Raw genomic sequence first — 16,224 nt, forward strand, 5'->3', positions numbered from 1 at the left:
GTATTTTTATCAGTACTCCTGTATTTGCTGTCCTCAGCATGTGTGCTTTTGTATAATTGTTCTTCTAATCTAAACAGTTTATTTTACAGCAGCCAAACTCAGTTTTTCTGGCAATGTTGTAAATTAGCCTTTTTGGCTTCTTTAAGAAACCTAAGTAGAGATGTTTCTTTTGAGTGGCCAGCTGTTGCATTTTGAGATGAGCCTTGTAGCTCTGTTCTTGAGGAGTCGCTGCTGTGATTGAAGTAATATTTAATTCCTCTTCTGCAGGAAAAATGAAATGGAGAGTTGTTTTGAACACCTAGGTTTGCATGTACTTCTGTTCAGGTGGATAGATATTTGAAAGAAGGAAGTGGAGTTCAAATGATCTGTATTTTGTTTAGCACGTACAGGTGGAGATGCAGGCTCCCTAGAAAGGTGCAGGATTAATAACACTTTTATGCTGTTAAGTAAGATTTGGTCTCTAAATTACTTTCCTATAGGATATTGAAGTATGAATGTTTTTTTGTTTTTCTTCCACTTGCGTGGAAAAATCTCACTGAAGGGGAGAAGTGAGGCATGAATTCAGACTGGAAAAAATGCATGTGTCATTTGTTTGTATATATTCATACATTTCCAGTGATGTGAGCGACAAAGTCTCTGAGCAAACCTGTGCTCCATTTGTGCTGTTCTGCATGCTTTCTGTCTGAGGTGCAATCAATTGATACGCAGCTGAAGCTCCTCAGGAAACTGAGTTAGATTTCTCTTTTGAGGGGAGAGAAGAAGGAATAAACCAGTTCCTGCGCTCTTAGTTTCTTTCAAATTTAAATGAGCCGAGTTCTAAAGATGAAAAGCGTGGATGAAAAACCATGAGAGAGAGTTTGAGGTGTCTGGCTGGGATTCTGGATTGGTATTTAGAGATGCAGTTTTATATGTAGATTCATTTCAGCTATTTATTAGTGATCTCAAAGACAAGAAAATATTTTTTGTGATGAAGCACTCTACATATATTGAATTAATTTGAATAGCAGGGGAAATAACAGCTAAAACTTATGAGCTGATAATAAAACTGAGGAGAGGGAGCACATAATGCAGCTGGGCATACAGAGTGCATCTGCAGTGGGAATGATTATCCTGAAAAATCTTTCTGCAGAAGGAAACTTTAGATAGTGATGGGCTGCAAATTAGACATTTTAGTAGTATGCTGTACTACCAAAGAATGTTTCAAATGCCTGTGGACTACAGGTAAACTGTATAGTTAAGATTTTTACTCTCTGGCTAGCTTTGGTCTGGGAAGCTCTGTATATGGACACCTAAGCCAGTAAATTACAATACATGTACAAAGAAGGCCTGAAGCTAGAGGTTCCTATTCTTTGTGAAAGAATGTCACTTACATGTTTTGTTTACTCTTGGTATCAGTTGTTTGCAATTCTGTAACTTCCCATTTGCAGCTCCAGCAGCTGTTTATATAGGGAGAATATTCTAAGTGTTTGACGTACTCTAGCTTCGCTTAATGGCATTCTGTGATTGAGAGGAGAGTCTGCAACAAAGAACTGGCTAGTTTTCTGAGGATTTGAACTCGGGACATTGTGTATTTCCTCCTCTGAGTTGGGAACAGAGTGCATGATAAACAGCTGTTCAGTGAGTGAGGTGGACAGTCTTGTACCCCAGCCATACTACCCACTCTAATCATAGAATGCCTGATTGGAAGGAACCCCAAGGATCATCTAGTCCAAACGTTCTAGGTAATAGTGTAGTTTAAATGAGGTGGCCCAGCTCTCTGTCAAGCTGAGTCTTAAAACTGTCCAATCAATCAAGCAATAGCAGATTTTTCATCTATTTTTCCTCTATAATTTGCATGCAGTGTCAGAAGCTTCACATTCTGTAAGTGGTATGTTGTGCCCTTTGGTCGTTCGCAGATTTCTCCCCCAAATGCCATTTGTGTATCTGGTTCTTTATATTTATTTTAAGCTGATTTTAATTCACACTTTCATCTCGTGTCCCCAAAATCAGGTTTCAGTAACTCTTTTTTAATAAGCTAGTTTTTGTTATAAAAAAAACTACATGCACGTTTCATTAGTGTATCTCAGAGGCAAGCCAAACTCCTATGTTAGAATGGCAGGAGGGGAGAAAACTTGCTGGTACTGAAGCTGTAAGAAGGAAGGCAGCAATAACTTGCCGCCAGAACTACTGACATTGATTTGGTTTCACACTTCTCATAAACTTCTTTTGCAAACTGTCTTGCAAGCAGTGTCTTCAGCTGCTGGGACCATATGCAAAACAGAGTTAGCAGCTGTAATTCTATATTCGAAGCAACTAACTGTACCAAACCAAATCAGAAAAACATTGCTCCCATGTGTTTGAATTTTCTTGAGACACAAGGGAAGAGCTTTGCTTGTCCAAAAGGAATTGTGAAGCTAGAGACTTAATTTTTTTCTTAAAACAGAAATGTCACTACATGGTGAGATTAAGGCCAAAGATATGTACTCCATTACTTCAGACCTTTAAGTCAACGTTCGGTTGTTTCCTTCTGTTTTGTGGTAGTTTACACATCAAAAGGAAGAATGAAGGGAGAGAGGAGATGTGGAAGTCAGGCTAAGCAACTTTATGAATGCATGTAAATATAATGCTGAGTTACTTATTCTTTGATCATAGGGTTTCTTATCTTTGATCTGGTTTTATACTTTCCAGCTCATTTCTTATGCTTTAGAATTACTCAGTTCTGTCAATTTAGTTTGTCAACTAAGTTTTTACCAAGATTCAAAACTGCTTTTTGATGGTGAATCTTTCAGAGACAAATATCATACATGGAGAACTGGTTAACATATGACTAGTTCAGCATTGTACTTGCTAATTTTTAGTGTCTCAGGAGCAGACACTTGATAATTTACATATGTCCTGTGGAGAGAGAACCCACCTGGATGCAGTCCTGTGTGACCTACTGTAGGTGATCCTGCTCTGTCAGGGAGGTTGGACTTGATCTTTTGTGTCCTTTCCAACTCCTAACATTCTGTGATGATATTAATTTCTTAAAACAAATGCATGCCTGACTGTTACTCAGTATTGGAACTGCTCTGCATCCTGTATTTGTGGAAAGGAGAAACTGCCTTTCCTGAGGAAAAAATGCCATGTGTTTCACTGAAAAAAAGCTATGGATTACACCTCACATTACTTACATCTGCTGTTTAGTCCAATGTATTAAGAGATGTCAGTGGTCACATTCAAACCCAGTAATTGATGATGAAACATCAGTGAAAATGGAGGAGTTAGTAACTCTGTGTAGCATTGCTCTACTGCAGTTGTGTGAGCTATAAACAGCATTGTAACCTCTTCAAATACGTTTGGAGGTTTCTGAATTCTCCCTCTTCATTCCACTCCCTGCAAAAGAACACCACAACAAAAAGCAGTAAACAGAAACCCCACAATAAACAAAAAAAAGTACAAGCAAAAGCCAAAACAGACTAACAAAACCCTCACACTGCAAAAAAAGCTTCTAACCACAAGACCCCAAAAAGCCCAACTGAAAACATCCCTGTGCAAAGCCACAAACCTAATGAGTCAGCAGTGGAGAGCACAGGGAAAAGTGTCTGATAAAAGTGTAGAGAAATGGAACAGTGCTCTCCACTTGGAATTGTCACTGGGATCACTGGAGTACTAAAAAGATTTCAGTGCATACTGGTAGATCTTTGTTTAAGTAGCAGGTGGCTTGGTGTACTGCAGAGGCTGGCATGTTTGTGGAGTGAAGTTATGTGATCTGAAATGTTCCTCAAGAATCTGTCCAAGTCTGAGTTTACCCAAACACAGATAGATTATCTAATGGTTTAGGCTATACACTACTTTGTCTTCTACAGCTCCTTATGTTGAAAACCCTTAGACTCTGTTTTCAGCAGTTTGGCATCTACAAGACTGTGACCCTTACAGCCTGAGTATATAATGGTATGTTGTATAGGTGTCCAGGGAAGAGCAATGAGGCTGGTGAGGGTTTTGGAGGGCATGGTGTACGAGGAGTGGTTGAGGGAGCTAGGATTATTTAGTCCAGAGAAGAGAAGCCTAAGGGGAGATCTTACTGCTCTCTACATCTACCTCAAAGGAGACTGGAGTGAGGTTGGTGTTGGTCTCTTCTCCCAAGTAACTAATGATAGGATGAGAGGAAATAGGTTTCAGTTGTGCCAGGGGATGTTAAGATCTGACGCCAGGAAAAAGCATTGAAACAGGCTGTCTAGAGAGGGGAATGGAGCCACATCCCTGGAGGAGCTCAAGAAGCTGTAGATGTGGCGCTTCAGGACATGGTTTAGTGGTCATGGTAGTTGGGTTACAGTAGGACTCATTCTTAAAGGTCTTTTCCAACCTTAGGTTTTCTGTGATTGTGCATGGATCACTACCTTCACAGGGAAAGAGTCTCCTATCAATAACCAGTCTAGTAAGGTGGAAGTGGCAATTACTTGGTGACCCTGCACCTGTTCATTCCAGAGGAGCTCTCCATCTGATTATACAATGGTCAAAACAAGTGCTTTAAAATAAGCTTTTGAAGTTACTCCACTATGGCATCAGGAGAGACAGCTGTTAAACAGGGATGTTGTGGTCTTATCACCCTTGTCTTGCTGCATACTTGAGATCTGTCCCTCTGCCTCCATAGCTACCTGCTAGGCAGCTTAGACGTCCAGCCTGGCATGCCCTGGTGTCAAACCCTTTGGCAGGGAGAGCTTCCAGGGCTGCTGGTTTATTGAGACCTGTGCTCTTTTATCAGCAGATTTTTCTTGAGATGCTTCATTTTGGTTCCCAAGGTATAAAGTTGTAGGTCTGACTCAATACCAGTTCAGTAAAGGTTTTCTTTAAAATTGGTATTTAAATGCCTTTTCCTTGTTGGTGCCCATGACAACAGAACAGTTGGTGTGGGAATTCTGTGTCAGCTTCCTGTGCATGGGGCAAAACTTCCTTTGCACCTTTTATTTGACCTTTGTAATGCTGATTCTATGATTCTTCTGTTAAGTAACTAGCAATTTTTTCTTTTGAGAAAGGATTATTCATACTGCATACTATTTTTCATAGGAGAAGGTGAACTCTTGGTGTCAAATACCCATTGAAGCCCATAGCATGTTTTAGTTTTGGTTTTCAGCATGTACCTTTTCCTGGCTTCAGTTGAAGAAGTGTTTGGAAAGACCAAGTCATAGAATCAACCAGGTTGGAAGAGACCTCCAAGATCATCCAGTCCAACCTATGACCCAGCCCTATCCAGTCAACTAGACCATGGCACTAAATGCCTCAGCAAGGTTTTTCTTGAAGACCTCCAGGGACAGTGCCTCCACCACCTCCCTGGGCAGCCCATTCCAATGCCAATCACTCTCTCTGGGAAGAACTTCCTCCTAACATCCAGCCTAGACCTCCCCCAGCACAACTTGAGACTGTGTGCCCTTGTTCTATTGGTAGTTGTCTGGCAGAAGAGACCAACCCCCACCTGGCCATAACCTCCCTTCAGGTAGTTGTAGACAGCAATGAGGTCCCCCCTGAGCCTCATCCTCTCTTGGAGTATAACTCAATCCCACTTACAGTGGTTCAGAAGGTTTCAGAGGATGTTGAGAAGTCTTTGATTCAAAGTAATACTTGACCTTGATATGAAGAACTTGCAGCAAGCTTAGTTGAGGATGGTAATTGAAACATACTAGTTGTGCCTCGAGCGTTCGTCAGTGAGTGGTAATGTCATAGATGGGTAAACTTGATTCAAAGTTTTGTTTTGTTTTGGAACAAAACCATCTTGAGGAGACAAGAACCCCAAAACACCTTTCAAAAGCATGGAGAAATTATCATGCACAGCAGAGATACGCTTAAGGATCTTATATTTGCACCAGTACTGTTGGGGAAAACACTACGTTTTTAGACTTCAAAAGAGTGATATGGTATTCTTTACCTAACAACTTTCTGTATAGTCTTTCTAGTCTCTTAATACTGTATTTCTATAACTGCCTTGCAAAGACCAATCTTCCCCAGAGACAGCCAGTGCATCACCTGATGCTTCAGGCTTTCCTGCTGACAGCAGCACTTGTGGGTAGGGCTGGTTCCAGCATTCCTCTCGTCAAACCTCTGCAACTCCTACAAACAGTCTAGAATTCAAATGTAAGTGAATATCATCCTGTCTCTATAAATCTCTGTACTTTATAAATGAAATTCTGATTATTACTTTAACTGCTTTAGTTTCAAACATTTGTAGACTGAGTCTGGGCCAAAGACCAAGTGCAAGCATACAAAGCCATCGACAGGAAGTCTCTAATGACTTCCCCTGGAAACTGTAATTTGACTCATGCAATTTTATGTAGTAGCAGTAGGAGACACTACCTGAAAAATCACTACAGCAGGGTTTTCAGGATCTTAAGTTTTTCATCAGTACAGACTTAACTTTGTATAAACAGTGCTAGTAATTTTATTCCTTGATTATAAAACAAAACTATCATTTCCTGTAAAGCAATTAAGATCTCAAGAGCACAAAATCCAGGGCATAAATTGTGTTCTTGTGGGTTTTTTTTTCTGCTTACAGATTTTTAGTAGTTACAAAATAAGTGTGATTTTATGGTAAATGCATGTCAGGATCTCTTAGAGCCTCTGCTTCTGTATGTGTGGCAGCAATTTGAACTGCTGAATTGGTGTAGTTTAACTGGTGAGACAGATGCTATCTGGCAATGTCTCTTAACAGAGCCTAGTCGCTGAGGACTGCTAGCAGCCTGTACCCCCTATACTGTGAGGGGGAGAGGCGAATGATACCTTATTAATGAGAGGAGAGCTGCAAGAAAGGAAAAAAGCTGTTAATCAAGTGGAATGGGGAAAGCAAGTGACATGAAAGGAAATGGGAGACTGATGAAGAGACTGGAGACAGTTGGTCAGAGGTACATGTGATTCAACAAATAAATGGCAGGAAGTGTAATGTTAGAGTGGGAGTCTTCAAGAAATGAGGATTTTGAAAGCAATATGTATGTAAGGGCTGGGGTTAGTGATGAAGTTGGTGATGAAGATGAGATGTGGAATAAGGAAGACTTGGTGGAAGGCCCAAATGAAGAAATACATACCAAGAAGTGGAGATGAAGATTACAGTTCAGTGTTTATAGGTGTCTGGCATGGACTTGTAATACATATGCTGGTCTTGGAAGTTAGCTTGGACACAATTCTGAGGTTTCTCCTTGGTGGATATTCTGGAGAAAAGCTGGTAGACATTACTGTATCGATGCAGAATTCCTTTAGTGTGCTAATCCAGTGACTTGATATCAAACACGTTGCTTTGCTCATCTCTGCTATCTTCACAGAAACATCACAAATATGCAGTTTAGAAGACAGCCCTTTCAATTTGTTAAACATTTAACAGATGTCTGGCCTTTTGTCAAAACACATGTGTGATTTAAAGTGCTGGGAACACAGAGCATTACTTCCTAGTCCTTGAGCTGAGGGTGTTGGCACTTCCTACCAAAAAATCACAAAACAGACTGTGAGCAAGGTAAACGAGGCAGCAGTAAGAGTAACTGGATTGGAGTGCAGCTGTCATTCAGCTTACCGGAACAGCGTCCAGTTGAACGTGAAATAACAAACTGCCTGGATTTTGCAATGCTGGAGGAGAGCAGCCAAGCGAGTAAAATGAGGAGATAGTTGGCTTCAACAAAACGTAAGCAGTTTTGTGGAACTTGCTTAAAATATTGCCATGACAAACAGTTCCCACCAAGATTTTTAGCAATAGGTTTGTCAATTTACACTGAGTTATACATGTGCACTATGTATGCATGTGTATCCTCATCTCCTATTGTAGTGGAGTCCTTGAGAAACTAAGCTCAGGTGTGCTTTCCTGCCCATAGGTACTGTCAAGTGGAGAATTCCAAATGTGAATTAACTTGATTATAGATGTACATTTGGTCCCTTCAAAAATACCTTACCTTTCAGAATGAGCATACTCTTTCTGGGGAGGGGAAAAGCCCACTGAACATAGTCATAGAATATTTTGGCTTGGAAGGGACCTCCAATGACCCGTTGCTGTCAGCAGGGACATCCTTCACTAATTGGGCTGCTCAGAGCCATTCCAGCCTGACCTTGAATATCTCCAGGGATGAGGCCTTAACTACCTCCTTGGGCAACTTGTTCCAGTGTTCCACCACCCTCATGGCAAAGAACTTGTTCCTAACATCCTATCTAAGTCTCCTCTTCAATTTCAAACTGTTGTCGTTTGTCCTATTGCTCCAGGCCTTTGGAAACAGTTGCCCTGCAGCCTTTTTGTAGGCGTCCTTTAGGAAGGCTGCTATTGGGCCTTCCTGCAGCTTTCTCTTCTCCATGCTGAACAACCCCAGCTCCCTCAGCCTGTCCTCATATCAGAGGTGCTTTAGCCCCCTGCTCTTTTTATTGGTCCTTCTCTGGACCCACTCCATCAGGTTCATGCCCTTACTGTTAGGGGCCCCGTAGCTGGACACAGTAGTCCTGGTGAGGTCTTACCAGAGCCAAGTGGCAGGATTATTTCTCTTGACCTGCTGGCCACACTTCTTTTGATGCAGCTCAAAATGCCATTGGTATTTGCAGTATTTGTTAGTTTCTTCTCTGCTTGCAGGGAGTTTTCCTGAAACTTAAGGATGTTCAGTGACTTCCTGTCCTTGGGTCGGAGTGGCTGGAGAGCAGCCAGACAGAGAGGGATCTGGGGGTACTGATTGATACCTGCCTGAACATGAGCCAGCAGTGTGCCCAGGTGGCCAAGAGAGCCGGTGGCATCCTGGCCTGCATCAGGAATGGTGTGGTCAGCAGGAGCAGGGAGGTCATTCTGCCCCTGTACTCTGCACTGGTTAGACCACACCTTGAGTACTGTGTTCAGTTCTGGGCTCCCCAGTTTAGGAGGGACATTGAGATGCTTGAGCGTGTCCAGAGAAGGGCGACGAGGCTGGTGAGAGGCCTTGAGCACAGCCCTATGAGGAGAGGCTGAGGGAGCTGGGATTGTTTAGCCTGGAGAAGAGGAGGCTCAGGGGTGACCTTATTGCTGTCTACAACTACCTGAGGGGTGGTTGTGGCCAGGGGGAGGTTGCTCTCTTCTCTCAGGTGGCCAGCACCAGAACGAGAGGACACAGCCTCAGGCTGCTCCAGGGGAGATTTAGGCTGGAGGTGAGGAGAAAGTTCTTCCCTGAGAGAGTCATTGGGCACTGGAATGGGCTGCCCGGGGAGGTGGTGGAGTCGCTGTCCCTGGAGCTGTTCAAGGCAGAATTGGACGTGGCACTTGGTGCCATGGTCTAGCCTTGAGCTCTGTGGTAAAGGGTTGGACTTGATGATCTGTGAGGTCTCTTCCAATCCTAATAATACTGTGATACTGTGAAATGTAGCATTCAGCTTCTGCTTTCTGTTAGATACTTCACTTTGTCCCATGCTGGGCAGTGTTTTCATTAATGATAACATGCATTTGGAGAATCTGTAACTGACATCAAGGTGACAGAACACAATTTACACTCAAAACCAGCTGGAGAATTGATGCAAAATCTTGAAGAGGTTTCTTAGCCTCAGTGATTCTATGATTCTAAGATTGACAGTATTTGCCTGGTTTACAGTTTGGAAGTCATGCACACACAAAGTATCTAGCCTGTCTTTTGTGAGTGGCTGCTTTCCTAAAGCTGAGATACTAAGCTAGAATTGCTCACAGTGTTTGGCTCATGGGTGTTTTGAGGGAAAGAATCTCTGTGGTTTTAAAACTTCTCTTAAGTGTTTACTTCAGGTGCTGTCTTGCTGCTGAGATTCAGAGTTTGCCTATAGACTACTTGTTGCAGTTTATTCCTTATTTTATCACAAGTAGGTAAATATCTTCTGCAATGCGCTGCTAAGACGATCAATATATGTTTGACTTGGAGACTTGTTAAAGCAAGTCTCTTGCTGATGTTGTGTTTATTGTTTGGAATGCAGATTAATTGCAGCGTGTATTGCAGTTGCTGTATTATGAGCTACATCTGCATTTTGTTAACTTTCTCTGTAAATGAGAAACTGCCAGTGCATACTGTTTCACATACTCTGAGCAAAAAGTCTCCAAACCCTAGAGTAGTGTACTTCAAAACAAGAGACAACTGCTGTGTTCAGAGCACATGTTTGTTTATTTCGCTTTTGGGGGGGGCTTGTTTGTTTCCTCTGGAGGAGCTGACCCAAGCATAGATGACTTCTCCCTGTTTTGCAATAAATTAATGAAGAGAAGAGACTATTCCAGGATGTTTGAAGTTAGGCCATGGGAGTTCATGTTGATTCTTTTCAATCTGAGCAGTTAAATACGCACAAATCGACAGCATTCCTTGTGCCAGCAGCTGGCAGCAAATACTTCATTTACTGGAGTATTTATATGAGCTGCTGCAATTTCAGAAACCAGACAGATCAATTAATTCTCCCCTCTTTGCGTGCAGTGTAGGTGAACACTGGGAGCTTTCACAGACATCACATTTGCTTGAGCCTTTGATCTTGTTTGCAGTCAGCTTTTTGATTCTTTTGTGCCCAGTGCCTGCCTACTGCAACAAATGGTGATTCTAGGCAAAAATGTAAAATCATGAATTTGCCTTGGCTCAGGAAAAGGTGCAAGGCACTTCTGGTCACATTTCTGAGTGCTTTAAGGAAACAAAGTCTAGTTAGCAAAGGAGCCAGCTAATGGACATGGTACTTTAAAGAAAATATATCTATCAGTGACTTGAACCATGTTCATTCTTCTAAGAAGTGTAGAAAGAGATTTGGAAGTTTCTACTTCTGACCAGGGCTTGCTGTGCTTTTCCTGTAGAAAAGCAATTTGCTTATACTTGGGCAAAAAGGGGAGAGCCAAGATATGAACACAGTTATAATGTGAAGGGAATTATCATCAAGGGGGTCAACATACAGTGAGAGTGCTTGGTAGTAACTGGAGTAAAAACTGACATTTCAAACACTGGAATGCAGTAATCTAAACTATTGTTGTTGGAAGTAAGTTACTTGGGAGTATAAATTTGTTGCAGTCTCTCACTTAAAACTTGAGTTTAGCTGAGTTTGAGTTTGGATTTTTTTTAGGAGCTTCTAGCCATTAACAGGTAACGTAAAATGTGCTCTGTTCTCTGCTTACTTGTAAACTAGAAACTGCACTATAGAATCAGACAAGTTGCAGGAAACCTCCAAGATCATCCAGTCCAGCCTATCAACCCTATCCAGTCAACTAGACCATGGCACTAAGTGCCTCATCCACTCTTTTCTTCAACATCTCCAGGGACAGCAACTCCACCACCTCCCTGGGCAGCCCATTCCAGTGCCAATCACTCTCTCTGTGAACAACTTCCTCCTAACATCCAACCTATACCTCCCCTGCCGCACCTTGAGACTCTGTCCCCTTGTTCAGTTGCTGGTTGCCTGAGAGAAGAGACCAACCCCTGCCTGGCTACAGCCTCCCTTCAGGTAGTTATAGAGAGGAATTAGGTTGTCCCTGAGCCTTCTTTTCTCCATGCTGAACACCCCCAGCTCCCCCAGCCTCTCTTCACAGGGCTGTGTTCCAGACCCCTCACCAGCTTCATTGCTCTTCTCTGTACATGTTCCAGTACCTCAACGTCTCTTCCCCTCTAATTCCCACCTCTTTGTTTAAACCCAATTTGGGGGCATACGAAAAAGCAAGTCATTAGAATGACTGCTAAAGTATGCATCACACAAATGCTCAACAGGCAATTAATTGTGCAGAGGTGAGTTTTGCTATTCATAGAATCATAGAATCGACCAGGTTGGAAGAGACCTCGAAGATCATCCAGTCCAACCTATCCCCCAGCCCTATCCAGGAAAGAGACACAGGGACAGAAGAGATGCAGAGAAAATTTGTTTGAGAATAGCTTAGGTGATGATTTCCTGATTTAAAAGGCAACATTTGACAGACTTGGGACTGCTTCATCTTGAGGAGAGAAGGATGATATTATCAATGTCAATAAATATCTGAGTAGGTGGCTGTCAGGAATGAAATTGCCAGTCTCTTTGGTGGTGGTCAGTGATAGGACAAGGAATAATGGGTACAAACTAGGACACAAGACGCTCCACCTCAACATGAGGAGACATTTCTTTATGGTGGGGGCGACAGAGCACTGGAACAGGCTGCCCAGAGAGGTTGTGGAATGTCTACCTGGATGTGTTCCTGTGTGGCCTGCCCTAGGTGGTCCTGCTTTGGCAGGGGTGTTGGATTCGATCTCTGGAGGTCACTTCCAGCCCCTAATGTTCTGTGGTTATTACCTTTCAGGTATTTAAATACATCACAAAGAAATTACACTTGCAGAGGAATAGTGTGGGCAGTTTATTGTTTACTTGCTATGAACCCCTCCCTAAAGAAAAGTAGAAGGTTATAAGTAGGTCACTGATCTTCAGGAGATGAAGGTTTGCTTCCCACAAGAGATGCAAACTGCATCATTTAGAATCAGTGAATGAGAGTAATCACTGTTGCAGTGTCATATGAACACAGATTATGGTACATTATGTTGTACTTAAAATGTGTAATTCCACATTCACATTAAACATTTCTTTGTACAAAAGCATCCTGACCTTTTCAGCTGTCATAAATTATTTCCATCAGGTGCCTTTTTTCATGATGAGGTGAATCATTAATAGATTTATGCAGAAGATGGACACAGTACTTTCCCTCTCTGCCTTTTTTTTAATTCTTTCATCCTGCACAGCAGTGCTGCATGGAAAAATCTGTTTCATTTCTATGCTGGCTGGTTTCAAAACTGAAATGAAATTTAAAATAACACTTTGTGCTTTTTCAAAATGAAATTTTGGAAGAAAATTGGTCAGTGAATGGCAGAAACGGGTCGATAACAATCAGCAAACGTTGAGTTAAACTACATCTGCTTAATATCATAACTTCTGAAGTGCTAAGTAATAGCTAGTACTTCAGATTTCAATCATAAGGTGTAGGAATGTAATGTGTGTGGCAATGGTCTAACTTCCTGTATCAAAATGAAAATAAGTGGCACCTGATAGCTTCAAAAAGAGAATAGAGGATGTTGCTTCTTCCTTAGCATCTGTCTATGCTAAGTAATGTTATTTCTGTCTGGTCATTAAAAGACAGTAAAGGCAGCAAATATAATCTGCTTGCATTTGAGGTCTCTTTTGTGAGACTACTCAGCCATTAAGTTGATATTAAGTTTAGAACTGTTAAAGCTTTGGTAGACTTGTCAATTCTGTTTGTCCTGTTGGTTCAGGTATACCTAGTGGAGTGGTCTTTGCTGGAGGCTTGCTTCACCCTCCTCTTCCAGGCACAGAGTAATTTCCACTACTTGCAGGAGCTGTGCTAGGTTGTGTGGCCCTGCTCTGGCAGCGGGGGGGTGAACTCGATGATCTCTTTGGATCCTTTCCAAGCCCTAATACCCTGTGATCCTCTGAAATTCAGGTTACTCAGTAGTATGCAGTCAGAGCAATAAGACCTTAAAAGGCACAGCAGTAATGAGGTTGTCATTTCTGTCATGTGTATTAAAAGACAAAAGAGGCAGCAAATATGACCTACTTGCATTTGAGGTCTCTTTTAAGGGACTACTTAGCTATTGATACTAAACTTAGAACTGTTAAAGTTTTGTTAGACTTGCTGATTCTCTTTGTCCTGTTTGTTCAGGCACACCTAGTGGAGTAGTGGTCTTTGCTGGAGGCTTGCTGCACCCTCCTGTTCCAGGCACAGAAGAATTTCCAATACTAGCAGGAAATTCATGTTATTCAGTAGTATGCATCAGAGCAGTAAGAGATTAAAAGACACAGCAATAATGAGGAAGACAGCAAAGTAAGTGAGGTCGGATTTGGGTGTGGGTGAGTTTGCAAAGAAGGTTTAGGCTGAGGCAGCTGTTAAGGCTCATGGGGCAGATACTGTAGAATAGGCCACTTTATTGTGGCCTTCCAGTGTCTGTAGGGGGCCTACAAAAAAGCTGAGGGGGGACTTTTTTGGCTGTCAGGGAGTGACAGGACTAGGGGGAATGGAGCAAAGATGAAGGTGAGGAGGAAGTTGTTCAGCATGAGAGCGGTGAGAGCCTGCAATGGGTTTCCAAGGAAGGCAGCTGAGGCCCCATCCCTGGAGGTGTTTAAGGCCAGGCTGGATGAGGCTGTGGCCAGCCTGATCTAGGGTAGGGTGTCCCTGCCTGTGACAGGGGAGCTGGAACTAGATCATCCTTGTGGTCCCTTCCAACCCTGACTGATTCTATGATTGAGTAGGGCTTGGAAGGAATCTATGGAGATTGAGTCCAACCCCCCTGACAGGGCATGTTCAGCTAGAGCAGGTTATATAGGATGGTGTCCAGACAGATTTTGGAGGATACCAGCACCTCTCTGGGCAGCCTGTTCCAGTGCTCTACCTCCCTCTAAGTAAAGAAGTTCATACTCATGTTTAGATGGAATTTCCCATGTTCGGGTTTGTACCCATTACCTCTTGTCCTGTCTTTGGGCACCACTGGAAATAGAATGGTCCCATCCTCCTGTCACCTGCATTTGGAACATTTACAAGATCCCCATACAGTCTTCTCTAGTCTGAAAAGTCCCAAGTTCCTCAGTCTTTCTTCAGAAGAGCGATGTTCTTGTCTCATAATCATCTTTGTAATTCTTTACTGTACACTCTCAAGCAGCTCCATGTGCCTTGTGGACTGAGGAGCCTAGAACTGAATACAGTACTCTAAATGAGACTTCACCAGGCAGAGTAGAGGGAGAGGAAAATCTTCCTTCACCTGCTTGCCACACTCTTCTTGATGCTTCCTGGATGGCTTTTCCATAACAACATTGTCACTGTTTTACCTTTTCTGTGTGCTTGTTTGTGTGTAAGAAACTGAAATTGTCTCAAGGCTTACTCATGGAAGTTATTAGGTGTATATGTGCAGTGGAGATGTAATATTGTTTTGGATAGGGTTGTTGTAGACTGCTTTTAAGTCTTTCACTAGATCTATCTTATAATATCAAAGATTTTTTGCTTCCCTTTGTTTCTTTTCTGTCCTAGACATTGTGTTTCTGCATTAGTACTTTGAGATACGATGGCAACAGACCTTTGAGTACTGACTTGTGAAATGATTGGTTCCATGGTGAAAAACAAAAAGACATAACAGGTTTTGTGTTCTGCAGAGAGATCCCTTACTTTGAGTGTCTGCTTAGGCTAAGGGCTGAAGAGCACCTGCCCAAGAAGTAGCACAATTGCAGCCTGACTTGTGTGGTTTAGTGCCTGAATGCATTTGTAAAATGTGTCTACTGAACTCTTTCAGAAAAAGTAAGGAATTGAAGCTAATCATGGTGCTAAGAAACTGAAATTGTCTAACTGAAATGGAGTCTCTGGCTGATGACAATTAATTCATTCTCGTTTCTTCTTTTCAGGTGGTTTTTCTTCTCTACCTTGGCCTTCCCTTCCTCCCTTCAAATCTGGTCGCTTTACTGCTAAAATTGCCATATGCTGTTGCCTCTTCCCTGTCTTACCTCTTTGTTGATGCTTTAAGAGAAGTCTTTTCAACTTCATTTCTTCTGTCACTGGGTCCGAAATCCAGTCTTCAGTACTTTATTTCTCCAAAAATAATAAGTTGTACAGGTAATACATATTATTTTTGTTTTAAAGCTTACCTGATGTGTCTGGCTAATTTCACTTCATTCTGGGAGTTGTGAACGTTAATCTTCAGTGTTGTGCTGGGATGTTTCAAAGCTACTGAGAGACCTAAATGTGGGATTCAGCTGTGATTTGATGTAGAATGGCACATCGTATTTATTAGGGTTTTTGTTTGAGATTACATCAAACTGATGCTTCACTTAAGCCATTTTATTTAGCCTGTTAGAAGGTTTAAAGTATGAAATCTTTGAGAAAAGAGGCTTTTGGTGTAATATTTTTGTGTTAAGGTTGTTGTTTCACCCAGTCTCCATAAGCATATCTGTGTTTCTGTGGATATATATTTGTACCTGATTTTATAGATGGTGGAGAATGTAAAGAGGGTGAAGTAGGTTTCACCACCACATGCATTGAAAAGCAGTGCTCTGATACTTAAATGACCCTCAAAGGACTACAGAAGAGCAACCAAAATGTGAACAGTGCAGAGGGCTGCATATGAACTGCTTCCCTTGGAGCTGTGGCAGAAGCAGTGCAACAAATATTTTTTGCTCTGTTTGTGTGAGACCCCCACTTTCATTGCTGTATCTGCTTCTGGTATCTCCATCAGAAGGAAGGCATAGAGCTGTTGGAGTGAGTCCAGAGGAGGGCCACAAAGATGATCCAAGGGCTGAAATACTTCTGCTATGAGGGTAGGCTAAGTGAGCTGGGGTTGTTCAGCCTAGAGA

The 16,224-nt window shown here is 42.2% G+C and overlaps 1 protein-coding gene across 2 annotated transcripts in view; it reads left to right on the plus strand.

Annotated features, from left to right (window-relative positions):
• BICC1 (BicC family RNA binding protein 1) overlaps window positions 1–16,224 on the plus strand; it is a 128,057-nt gene that overhangs the window by 68,661 nt on the left and 43,172 nt on the right. The gene's annotated exons all lie outside the window — the stretch shown is intronic.

Source organism: Pogoniulus pusillus, chromosome 6 (genome assembly GCF_015220805.1).
Source record: "Pogoniulus pusillus isolate bPogPus1 chromosome 6, bPogPus1.pri, whole genome shotgun sequence".
NCBI classification, from domain to species: domain Eukaryota; kingdom Metazoa; phylum Chordata; class Aves; order Piciformes; family Lybiidae; genus Pogoniulus; species Pogoniulus pusillus.